Source organism: Thermobia domestica, chromosome 1, assembly GCF_964235325.1.
Source record: "Thermobia domestica chromosome 1, izTheDome1.hap1.1, whole genome shotgun sequence".
NCBI classification, from domain to species: Eukaryota; Metazoa; Arthropoda; class Insecta; order Zygentoma; family Lepismatidae; genus Thermobia; species Thermobia domestica.
In genome coordinates, this window is record NC_137454.1 from 36,135,220 (window position 1) to 36,148,985 (window position 13,766).

Genomic DNA, 13,766 nt, shown 5'->3' on the forward strand with positions numbered 1-13,766 from the left:
GACAAATGACTTTCAATGACAATAGACAAAATAATGTGGCATACGACACTCAAGGGGTGGAAATTCGAAGGATTGCCATGTAAAATTAATGCAAACTAATTTATATTAAAGTGAAATCGATAGTTTTCGGGTACGCTGAAATAAACATGGCGCTCATAATGCTATTTAAGTCTAATATCATCTTCATTGGCACAAGGTGGTAGAAGAGTCGGATAGTAAAATGAGAAAATAACATATTGTCAAATTATGGTTTTCGGTGTTGGATAAATGTTGACCTGTTTATAGTATTTTGGAAAAGAGTCAGTACCAACTTCAAAGTGGATTTTTAATCATATAAATTAAAGGTATAATCTGTAGAATAGGGTGTTTCATAATGTATGCCACACAAATATTCTTTATATTTATGATTACACTTTCATTGAAATAGATATGGTATTCTAAGGGGGAAGTGATTAAGACGTTTTCCATAAACCTTTTCTTCCCATGAGAAGAACGGGCATTTCAGCTAGTACTATTATAAGTATTTTATCACTGATTTGTTTCTGTATACTCTGTAGCTTTATAAAGAAAGGACTTGATTTAAGGTCTTGACTAGGTCCTTAACATATACAAATATAGAATCAAAGTTTACAGAGAACAAAATGTATAAAATCAATACAATTACAAAAAGGAATGGTTTGTGCATTTTTATTTTCATTAGAACACTTATATATTAAAATTAGAGATAGTCCAAATCCTCAAATCAGTAAATGCTATTGAATTATAATTATTCACATTTACACAAGATTCATTATAATTTCTGCAAATCCTTTTCACTTTTTGTCGTCAGGGGAAGTAGACTTCAACTTGTGTAAACTGTATTTCTTTCTCCCTTGTATACCATGGCAGCACGTCCTCATAACATATATGTATTCAGCCTTTCTACGTATGCATTAGGTTATTTTAATTTGGAGGAAACAGAGCACAGAGAGACTAATTGTGTCCGTCTGTATTTCATTGCATACTATGCTCAAATTGCAACATTCAGAATGATCTTCACATTGATGGCATTGCAATTATCAAGAACAAAACAAGGGACGAATTTAATTACCAAAGAAATTGTGCGGAGCGTGGAACTGGTAAGTCATGTTATTAATCATTATGAGGTTTCAAGACAAAATTGATACTGTATGACCGCCGTCCCTCTGTTCCCCGATCACGGCTAAGAATTGAAGGTGGCTTTGGCTGTTTCCAAGCTCGCTTTTCCTGTAGACTCCTTCGATGGAGGAAGTGGTTCATCAGGCTCTGGTAAATAGTGCTGTCATTAAAAAATCTTAGTGGGAGAAGGCAAGATAACATGCCACAACACTGCAACTCATTATTCTAACCCATATATTCACAACCCTTTGACCTTGGTATATACTAAAAGTGCTAATGAGCGCTCCAGAGATTATATTTTTTCAAAAAATCAAAGCTCATTTGTACGAATTGAATTTATTCTTTATTTTAAACACTGTCATCTATAGTTTACGCCGTGGAAAAGGGTTGAGGGAGGTAAAACCAGGGCCATTTTGTAGCAGGTACCGGCATTCAACTGGAGAGACTAAGGAAAACCCTGGAATACCCCGTCATAATGTCCGGACCAGATTTGAACCAGGTGCTCCCAAGCGTGAAGCCAGGAATCTACCAACTGAGCAACGACCTACACTATATTTCAGCATTTATCATTCAGGACTTATTAAAACATTCTAGGCTTCAACCAAGCGGGCATAACTGAATTAGTAGAACGTTACTTTCCGTTCTGTAGGTCCATTTTGAAATCCTGATCCTTTCATTTTGACTTCGGTTATCTTCAGTACCTCCAGAAGAATGGCAGGATAATTCATATACTAAAATGGCCATGTGCGCTAGTTTTCACCATCGATTCTTCACAGCATGCACCATAGATGCTAGTTTGCCTTAAATTGAAATGAATTCTATGTCTATAATTATATGTTTTATTTATAGATTCAGAATAGTAAAAAATGACAATTTAAAATGAAAAATTTGTTTAACGTCTCATAATTATACCTTTTAGGCTAATGGATACGGCTAATTAAGGCGAGTTAATAATAGTTTAAGAATTAGTGAAATGAGAATATAGGAAGAAACAGGAGCATCCTTGCGAAACTAACGGCCATGATGTCCACTACAAACTTACTTAAACGGAGATTGAATTAGGAATTGATACTCCAAAGTTTAGCTCTGTATTACTGATTACCGTGTCCCATCCAAAATAGTAGATCGTTTACTGTTACTATAGGATTTACGTAAAACACGTGGAGGGGGTAATATTTTCTATACGCACAAAAACTTCATTCACTATTTGACGTATAATTAAAGCATCGGAGGAATGCGGCAACTTTGGTCTGACATAACCGCTTGCACGCCGAAGAGGTTACGTCCTTTCGCGAATATAGGGAAAGGAATCGGGATGCATGTAGTAACCTGCAATTGTAGTGTTGTTACTATTCTGGCATTAGCCTGATGAAAGTGAAGATAAATAAGGAAAACATAAGTCAATATAGTTGGTATTGGTAATCAAATAGAGGGACTTCTACAATCTGTCAATGACCAAGAAACTATGGATATTTATATCTAGCAGTGTTAATGGACTTAGATCCAGTTACAAGTGAAAGAATATAAAGAGGAGTTACCAACCTTTTATTAAAAAACGACATTAATACACCGACGCTTGTGTGTATTGGTGCATATGGTGAGTGAATACAGAGGATTTGTCAGTCCTTTGAAACATGATAAACGCTTTCCTCCTTTCATTCACTGTCATTGCTTAATTTATATTGAAAACCTAGCCAGTCAAATAAAATATGTTCATGAAATTTCAGAAGATTTTAATGTCATTGCTAAATTAAAAACCTTTCTTACTGTAAGACCTCTTAACGAACGGTTGCTAAAAGTTCTCTTCCATGATTTATCAGCATCATATTCAGAATTCATCGTTTTCTGGATATTCGTTGGTTAAGTCTTGGCTTTTACAACGGTCTGGAAAGTATTCGAAGCAATCAAGGCACATATATCTTCAGAAAGCTTCTCTGAATTATTTTATGACGATCCCAATATTAATATTGTTTTCACAGTAGTCCTCTTTCAGTATCTAAAAGAACTTAATAAACAACTCCAGTCAGAATAAAACACAACTTGTGGCTTGAAACAAATTAAATTTTCATTTCGATTACACTTAGAAAGATTTCTTTCAACAGCAAGTAGAAATGTACTGCACCATTTCCCACAAATTGCACACATTTCAGGAGTCTTAGTTGAGTCAAGTTTGATTGTCTTAAAAGTGCTCAGCTGGAAATTCAAAATCTTCGAATTTGAAGGACGTTTCCGTGTTTTAGAAGAAAATGAAGTTACTTAACATCCTTTTCTATCCAATCTGAACTTAACTAGAAAATCAAGTTAATTGAAGATGATATTAATATGGCTGCTGGCATGGAACGGGAAAAGATAAATATTTAGTCCTCATTCACGCTGAAACAATTGTTGGAAAATACGAATTACGAAGTATTTATAAATGAAACTGACTATGTGAAATAATACCTGCTGAAGCACCCGACCGATCAACATCAATTTTTCATTGTGGATGAGGTTCGGGCCTGGAATGTTTATCATTTCAATCTGACGGTGAAATTTAGGGGAGGGACGAAGATATAAAATGACCGATATTAATATCAAATTCGTAGTTTATGAGGTTGCAGAGATGAACAGTGACACTTCTGATACTGTTTAAACCCAAATTCAACCTCCATTAATATCCCCTAAGAGAACGATGGCGACATGTAAAAAATTGAAAATGGCCGGTTGAATTCATAGTTTTGGGGTCCTTAAGTTGATTGGTGACAGTTATGGTCTCCTTTATGTCCAAAATGAAGCTAAACTTCCCGTGCAAAGAACGGGCATTCTGCTAGTACAAAGTATTTGGGGCACCCGTGCAAAGAACGGGTATTCTGCTAGTACAAAGAATTTGGGGAAGCAGAAAGCATAAAAGGTTTCCAAATACTGTACTGTGGAGTGTTCCTTTTAAATCACATAGGCTATATCCGGCGCAAAGTATCCTAATAAACATTTTCAGTTATGAAATACTTTAAGAACAAAGCACGATCACGATTAACTAATTGACATCAATAATTCACTAAGGGCTATTTGGTCGTTGATACAAGCGCCTTTCATCTGTATAATATCACTGGAATTCAAAGTAACATGAAAAATAAAAATCTGATTAATCTTATATTTTGAAAGTATATGTCTTTATTAATTAATGTTGTTCGATTTCATTGTGCTAGCGTACTTGGTATTACTTGTGGGTGGTACTCCAATCTTGGATGGGTTGAGAATGCCAGTTTTAAACTATTCTGTTTAAGAAGCAGGTCTGTATACAGAAGGGAACAGGGTTGTGCTTAGTTTTATCTCAGACTGCAAGCAACCTGCCTGGTGCCTATTATTTTCAATATTTAGAATTTCTCATTCTACAGCATAAGTTAAAAACAAGAAAAAAAGGATTAGGGTAAATAGGTCTTGCCCTAATTGAAAGAATCATTCAAACGTTCCAGTGGAAAATCGAACATATTGAAAAGATCAATTTGGAAAATTTTGTCGGTGATTTCTGTCGATGCGTTCATTTTAGTTTCTTTCTTTTCTATTTCTTTTTTCTTTGCTTTATTTTAGATCTCTAGTTGTCTACGGATTAGGTCGGGATAATAAATGTGGTAGCCAGGCCGTAGATATTAATGATCTTCTCCGACTCCCCAATCAGGGTGATTGGCCGCACGGATCGATCCCAGGACCTCCTGAGTATCAGGCGATTGAGTTTTAGTCATTTAGCTAGTATTAAACTGCACGCTTTTATGAATGTACTTGTTTATACAATTTAAGTATATTTATGAAAATAGGCATTACGTTGATTTTATTTTGCAATATATTAGTTTAAATCAGTGATAATAAATGTAGTAACCTATAAAATCACACATTTTACAAACTCCTAATTTCTATCTTTCGTTTCTTTCCAAAGGAAAGTTGTATTGTGAAAAAATAATTGTAGACACAAACTTGTCATCATCCCAAATTCTGCTCTAAAATTTCAAGATGTACCTTATTATTATTATTATTATTATTATTATTATTATTATTATTATTATTATTATTATTATTATTATTATTATTATTATAAGAAAGTAGTTTATTATGAGGAAGTAAAAGAATATATTCACAGAATGTACTTTTTTTTCTGAAATATTTAAAACCAACGTTTTCTAAGAATATAAATGCAGAGAGTGAGATAGAAACGAAATAATTGTGAAGTGGGCAAGAGTAATCCGCGAGTATGAATGAAATTACAGTTCTCAAAATTGAAAGTAGCATTTCTATGTATACCAAGTGTACTCTTATTCTCAACTTTCCTTTACTAAATTCAATTCCCCTTACTTTTGAGAAACAACGTTCAGTCAATATTGTTCCCAATTTTAAGTACTAATTTATTTTCGTTTCTTCAGAAATTGAACATCAATGCACTGGTCGAAAGAAAGAAATAACGTAGTTAACATTGAGCACGAATCCAACCTGATGTTCCAAGCGATTTACTCGCCATTTGCCCTAATTTCCATTTTGCCCAACACTTTATCAGCTGTCAATCACAGAAAAATCACAACCGCGATTTTAGGTGAAATACCAATCCCATTTGACCTAATTCTATTACGCCTAACGATGTTCTCAAGAAGGAAACACCCCGTATATAGAAAGGATTTGGCAGTGTTTCCATATTCTACATAAATGAGTGACTGAAACTTACATAAAAATGTCACATATATTTCAAATGACTATATCTTAAAATATTTCAAATATACAAAAAATAAATTGGACTACATCAATGAAATTACTACAGTCACATTAGCAATTAAGTTTGCTAGAAAAAAAGAATACTCATTTCAAATTACTATAACAAGAGATATTTCAAATATACAATATTGTAACTAATGGCGTGGGTCAAACAAAACTTGACCCACGATCCACTGACCGACCACACATCGTGACCCACTCTGACCCACCACCCACCGTGACCCACTCTGACCCACCACCTACCATGACCCCCATGACCCACTATGAACCTGGGCCGCGGTGGCTCAGTGATAGAGCGTTCACCTCTGGTGCTTGGAGTCCCGGGTTCAAACCCTGCTCCCGCCAAGTGAATTTTGTGGTGGACAAACACCATGTGCGTGGGTTTTCTCGGGGTTCTCCCGTTTCCTCCTACTTTCTTCATTCTACCATTTCATTCATCTCTCATCATCTCCGTCTCCTTTAGCCTAACCGGCATAACCGTGGGACGTAAAATTCAAATATTTCATTTCATTTTTTCCACTCTGACCCACCGTGACCCACCACCCACCATGAACCACTCTCATCCACTATGACTTACTCTGACTCACCAAAATTCATCGTCATCAACTCTGAACACGATCCACGGCCTCTTCTCTACTGACTAAAGAGTTTACACTTGTAATAACACAAGACTGTAAAATTGTCACTAATAGGAGTTTGAATTTCTAGTCAATCGGTCAATCACCACTCTGTTACAATAACGGTGAATCTGACCTTTACGATATAAAATGGTAAAGTGTTTGTCAGTGAGGAAATTGAAACAGTTCGAGGTGGGGGAAATTACTGTGTGCCTAAAATATACTTGTACTAAGAAAATATTCTTGCAAGTGTTAATTTCTGAACGCATTCCAAAACAAACTTCTATTCGCAGGAAAATACCCCTGTACAATATGGAAAATGTTATAGTTTCTCAGTTCACAGTACTTTTCTCACAAAAGACTTGAAAAATCAGTTTTTTCATACTGTATAAAGGGGCTCGGGTACCCTATGTGAGAGCATCTTCATTAAGTATGCTCATAATTGTAATTTGTGTAATAACTAAAACACCACGTTGAATTTAAGTTACAAATATGCATAATTGCAATTATTATAAATATTATTCAAAGTAGTTTACCTAAAGCAAAGAAGAGACTTACTAAAAGTTAGGAACAAAGTTGAATAACACAAATAAGCCATTAGTAATACAAGTATACAATTTCCATAACTCGTAATTTTGTACTTTAAAACAAATCTGAAATCGGGTTTATTTCCTGTTGGTAACTTTTTCGTGGTAAATCATCCGCAGCGAAATGATGTCCATCCTTCAACCAAAAAATAACTTGCTCGTCTACTTTGAGCTAATCTAGCGGTGGGCCATGAACATTGATGAACAACAAGTTAGACAATGTTTGAGCACTTAGTCTATTTCTAATATCAGTCATCTGTAAATTCATAAGGGGAAATTCCCGTTCGCACTCTGTCGTGGAAGTTGATAATACGTCTACCCGATTTCTGCAACTCCTCATCGACAATCTGCTTGTTAGACTTAAGTCTGATAACGATTTTTCTTGGTCAGTTTTGAAATAATCAGCAAGAAGATCATCTCTCTATCACCATACAGCATCTTTTCCATATCGATCATGTCAGTTGGCAATGTCGACTTATGTAGAACAGAAACTTCATCTACCACACCTTCAATAGGGAATCTTGTGAATAAAATATCAATTAAAGCCTGATAAACTGATTATTTCTTAATTGTTCATAAATTTAATTTTTGTAATTACACATGAAAGTTTGATGCCATTACCAAGTTCCCTCCCTCGTCTAGAAAGCGAAAAGGAACGAGGTTCCTGGAAAGTGTTCAGAGGTGAATGGGAATTATCCTCCTTCTTCCCATTCAATTACCACAGTGCTGTTTGCCATGTGCCAAATTACTATGAATTTCAGTTATATTATCATAATATAATTATTTCCTTGTTGAATTAAGAAGGATGAAATTTGAAGTGGAAAAAAGAACGAAATTTGAAAGTTCCAAATCAAGGTAAGTAGACCAACGTAAAGGGGAAAAAGTGTAAAATTTTCCATAAAATTATGCATACAATCCAAACTTAAAATTTCCATGTAATTAAGCTTACAGTGCAAATTTTATGCCAATTTTTCTCACAACTTTATTAGTTGATTGTCCTGTGCTTTAAGCGCTCCATATAATAAACATAAGCTTCAGCAATTATTATAGTAGAAAGCAATGGATATATGAAGCCAAGCTCTGTCTTTGTATTTCTGTTTTTTTTTTAATATCATCGATCGTTTTCGATCATTTTTACAAACCAACTCACTACCAATTTTCCATATATAGAAAGTGCCACCCTCCATAAAGGAGAATTTTTAAAAATGTTAAGACACATTCTGTTTATTTTCAATAAAGAGTTAATACACTGAATTTCAGCTCCGTAAGTTTAACGGCTTGCGAGATACTCATTTTTTTTTTTCGCAAAAATTCGGATCTTCACTACCTCCTTAGAATATTATGCATTATAATGAAAGCAATTTAACATCCCAGTTTGGATTAAGGCCTATCTATATACCAAAAGTAATTTCATTTGACTTTGCAATTTGACCGTGATTATCAGGCACACATAGTTACCTTCAATTTTTTTATATAATAATTTATATATTACAGTGATTCAAAAATGTATTTTTTTCAAGTAGTTAGCTCCTCTAAAAACTCTCAGGTCTCGAAAGCCAAGTATTAGTGTAAGTCCTATTGCTATTATTACATTTAAAAATATCAATATCCAAAAGTGCCTGAAATTCTTTTTTTCACTTGGTTAGATATACTCACCTCAGGTAAGTAGACAGAAACAAATAGTAAAGGAAGGGAAATGAAGGTCTTGAAAGTAAAACTAAGACAAATTTACCAGTCTTCAGAAGATACTGTCTACAATGCAGTGAGCAGAGTGGATCGGTAGATCATACTGAGTCGGTAGGTCACAGTGGGTCACGGTGGGTGGTGGGTCACAGTGGGTCACAGTGGGTGGTGGATTGCAGTGTGTCATGGTGGGTGGTGGGTGGCAGTGGATCACGGTGGGTGGTGGGTCACATGCTGTTGACCCACGGCCCACTGATCCACTCAGAAAACTTGACCCTCCAACCCACTGACCCACTCCATCTCTGGTAACCATACGGTGTAAATACACACACACAGTCGTATAACAGCAGACATAACAGTAGTTAGCCTTTGTCAAAAACATAACATGACAAATTTGCGATATATTACATTCACTTCTACGCGGTGAACGCTTCTGAATCACACATATACACATAATAGGGTATGACATCTATATAAATGGCCCTGCATGACGTAGTCGCTAACGCTGTCGTATTTGATGCGAGCGGTCAAGGGTTCGATTCCAGGTAGGGACACTCGATCGAAAAAGCGTAAAAACAGCTTTTTCAGGCTAGCAATCCTAAGAGAGGTTTTCAGGGTTTCCCTCATTCACACCAGGCGAATGCCGGGATACCAACCATAATGGTCCAGGCCGCTTTCTTCCTTCCTCATTCCTATCTTCGCTTTCATCGGATTGTATGCTCGCCGAGGGACGTCATCCCTCATATACGTGACGGACTAAATGGCTTTAGCTGCCGATATCCCAGAAATCTAATTCCTATAACGTCTATATAAGAAAATAAAGAAATTTTCTCGTATCGTAATTTGTCTTTCAACCCATTCATCCCCACATTCAACCTTTCCCACTTTCCTTTTTGCACCACCTCACGATTCCCAACCTGGGAACATATTAGAGGAGATTAATTCTGAGACTCTTAGATGCGAGCATTGCTGCATTGTGTTAAGTAAAAGGAGATGGAATTGGTGGAATGGGAATATGGGAGATTGCATTAACACAATGAGAAACGTGAGATATGATTTGTAACATAGCTATAGTATTTGGTGAGAATAACTGTATTTTTCCAGTTGACGTCAATTTTTACTTATCTTGCATTCTGAGACATCAACATTGCACATTTTTCTCTTTCTTTTCCACTCCAAAACTATTGAAGGAACGGCTGCAAAATATAGCTCAGACTATAACAGGAGATTTCTTAATTGTCGTTAGTGTGCAAAGTTGCAGACACACACAAGTTAGATGAGTTAAAGTGGTAAAAGGAAAATAATAAAATACAAGGTTTACTCAGCAATATATATTCTTATTTCAATGAGTGAACAATGATAGACTAAGAAAGCAAATTACAATACTTGTACGTTTTGCTTACATTTCTGGTCGCGGTTATGCCAAATTATGTTTCTTTCACCATTTTAACGAAACCATTGAACCTAGAACAACGAAATTTTACACATGGTGTACCTAAACACCATGCATGAGAGTACGTGTAGAGATTTCTTTTTGTTTCATAAAAGAAATTCATCTGCTCTTGCACTATGTTTAGTGACTGAAGTAGATAGTATAGGAATGTAGGAGAATGCATCAACACAAAGGAAAACTTGAGATATTAATTGTAACTTAGGTGTTCCATGAGCAACATTTTAAATTTTAGAGTTGGCGCCAATTTTAACGTATTCTGAAAAGCTGTGAAACAGCTCTCCAAGGTGGATACGAAGAGTGTGGGAAACAAGATATTTGTTGAACCTTGGTATTTGATAAGAATAACTGTAATTTTTTTCTGTAACTTATTTTTCGGGTTCAACATTGGACATTTTTCTTTTCTTTCTTTTTTCTTTTTCTTTCCTTTTTTTCACTTCAAGACTAGCTATGGAAGGAAGGACTGCAAAATTTAACGCTAACTGCAACAAGAGACTTCACAATTGTCGGCAGTGCTTACAGTTGCAGGTACATGTTAAAAGATGAGAAAAAGTGGCAAAAAGGAAAAAAAAAAAATTACTCAACAATATACAGTACACCCTTGCTTCAATGAGTGAACAGTGATAGAGTAAGAAAGCAAAATACTTATACCGTACATTTTACTCACATTTGTGGTAGCGTTCCAAATTAAGTTTTTTCACTATTTTAGCGAAACCATTGAAACTAGAAAAGTGAATTTTTTCTCGTCATTCTTCAGAGCCGTAACTTGGGGGTTGCGGGCAACTGCCCCCCAGGGAAGCTCCCGCCGTTCAAGGGGGCGTAATTTAAGACAAAATTTTCTTATTCCGTATACGATACGAACATGAAATTATAAATGAAGCATCAAACAGGTCCACTACATTACATAAACGAAACAGCGCACAAAAGGTAAATAAAACAGAAATGAGTCGTGGGTTCATTTCAGTAAAAAATGCCTGGTATTAGGGGTCTTAGAAATAATATATATTTGCATGGCTTTGAGATTTGTCAGTATTGTTTCCTTAATTAATTTGTCATATATGGAAACGGGACCAGAGGTGTAACTAATGGCCCAACAGGCTCCGGGGGCCCATAAATAGTAAAAGAAAGATGGAAAGAGGGAGCCCAAGAATTGTAAAACCAACTTTTTCAAGTTGGCCCAAATACGCGTATTAATGCTTGCCCCCCCCCCCCTCCAGAAAAAAGTCTAAGTTACGGCGCTGTTATTCTTTTATTTAGTTCTTTTTCATTCTTTGTTAACTGGTGTTGATTTGAGTGTTTGTTCATCAGCTGCAATCCAAACAGATAACAAATTGTGTTTAGAATTTAAAATATATGGCAAAAAGCCTACATATTACAAGGCCGTGGATGTTTATCCTTAAAGTACTCATTTTAGCATTTGATATGCTTGTTCAATTAATTACACAAACCATTAACAAGTGTAGATGTGAATGAAGTTCTGTAATGCTGCAAAAAACAAAATCGAAATCAAATCTAATAAAAGCCCACGGGATAAAAACATAAAATTCAAAGGATATTCAACTTATTTAGTATAATTATTTCATTATAAATTGTACCAGTATGTCGTAATACAGTTAAAATATATAAGCCAAAACAAAAAAAAAAGCATAGCCAGCAAGTTGACCTAGTAATTCCATAGTAATTACTTCTAGTGATCGTAGTAATTTATTTGATGTAAGTTATTTTTGTATGAAATAGATGCGTACACATGAAATAGATAATCACTGCTTTTGTTAATAAGTGCTTTTCCCTAACAGCACAATTACATAGCAGGCGTATGCCTATCATGTTCCCTCAGGTACATGGGAATACTCCCAGTATGCGCTTTATGTACCTATGAGAGAGAAATCACATAGGTGGCAAGTGATAGTCACAGTCTATGTCCACCCATGCCTGACATGTACCTAGGGAACTTACCTAATATGTTCTAGGTATGTTTTTCCCCATACCGTAAGCGAAAATTACTCCTCCAAAATATGTTAAATCGCCTTTATGCGTAACTGGTTTACTTTAAGGTGAGTCTAAACAACACATAAAACAATTTTAAAAAAGTAGCCGGGGTCGTGCGCGAACCACCAACCCTTTGATTACTGGGTGCGTGCTCTTCCGACTTGGCCACGGAGGCGATGAGGAAAATATCGCTTGTAGATGAATAAATTCTTGGGGTTTTTTTAATTTGGCTGATCAGAGTGCTCTCGTAACCCTGTATATTCGACGATAGCCGTTTAGGATCGAATTAAATTCGCTCGTCATGTAATTTTGTAACAAAATGAAGCACGTCTCTTTACTTTGTTTCAGGGGTGCCCACAAGGGGGGGCTACGACGCAAAGTGCGTCATTGAAATATTTGGGGGGGTAAAAATCTGTATAAATATGTTTCAGGGAGTGTAAAAATTAATCGAAAAGAAGATTTTTTCATGGAAGAACACTTACGGGTAGACAATTGGGGGGGTTCGTCATGGATATAAGGGGGGGTGGGCACCACTGTTTATTTCATGGTTCTTCCATATTCACTTTCAAATGATCGGCGATAGTTAGCATCTAAAAAATACAATTCCTTATCCCTAACCACGTAAATAATGAACTGTTCACATATGTATGAAAGATTCATCTTAATTTTTATTCATCAGTTATGTCATTTCTTTCTTCTAAATTGATCTCCCAAATTTGATGCATTTGTTGCTTCTTTTTTTCTAAGCGATTGTGTACTAGAAGAGAAATCGGGGCAGAAAGCACGAGAAACCGTGGCATGTTACTGCGCATGAGCATATGCAAACAGCTGACTATCATTCATGCGTCGCTTCAGATATCAATTATGTGCCATAAGTATCTGAAAAAGTATGCACCTAAAGGAAGTACCCCGAACATGAAAGATATGTGTCCCGAGTGACGACATAAAAACAAATGACTATCACAGTGCAAAACTGAGCCAAGTATATAAGTGTTACATTTGTGGTACATAGTCGCAAATATCAATTAGGTGTAACAAGTACCTAAAACTTTAGGTAGCTGAAGTACATACTTAGCACATCAATACCATATGTACCAAGTGTCGGATACCTAAAAAGTAGCTGGGGTACTTAAATGGCACATGCCTAGCACATCTTGTGCGTTAGGGTTGAGGGCTTCTCCCTGACTAAGCGGTTGGCGTACGCGTCTTTGGCGCGGGAGACCCGGGTTCGATTCCCGGCGGGAGCTCATGTGGTTCGGATTCCCCGTTAATCAGTAGGTCCACGTCTCACATAGCCTTGCTGCTGAACGGGACGTTAAACTCACAATCAACTCAACTCAACTGTTAGGGTTGATATAAGTTTATGTCACTTATTTATATATAAGTATGGAAACACTGTCAGATCTTCTACATGGGGGTATTTCCCTTCTGGTAAGATCGTTAGGCATAATGGGAATTGGCATTTCACCTAAAATGGAGGATGGTATTTTTTCTGTGATCGACAGCAGATAAAGTGTTAGGCAAAATGAGAATTAGGCAAAGTTGGAAGACACTGTTCCAAGCCTACCT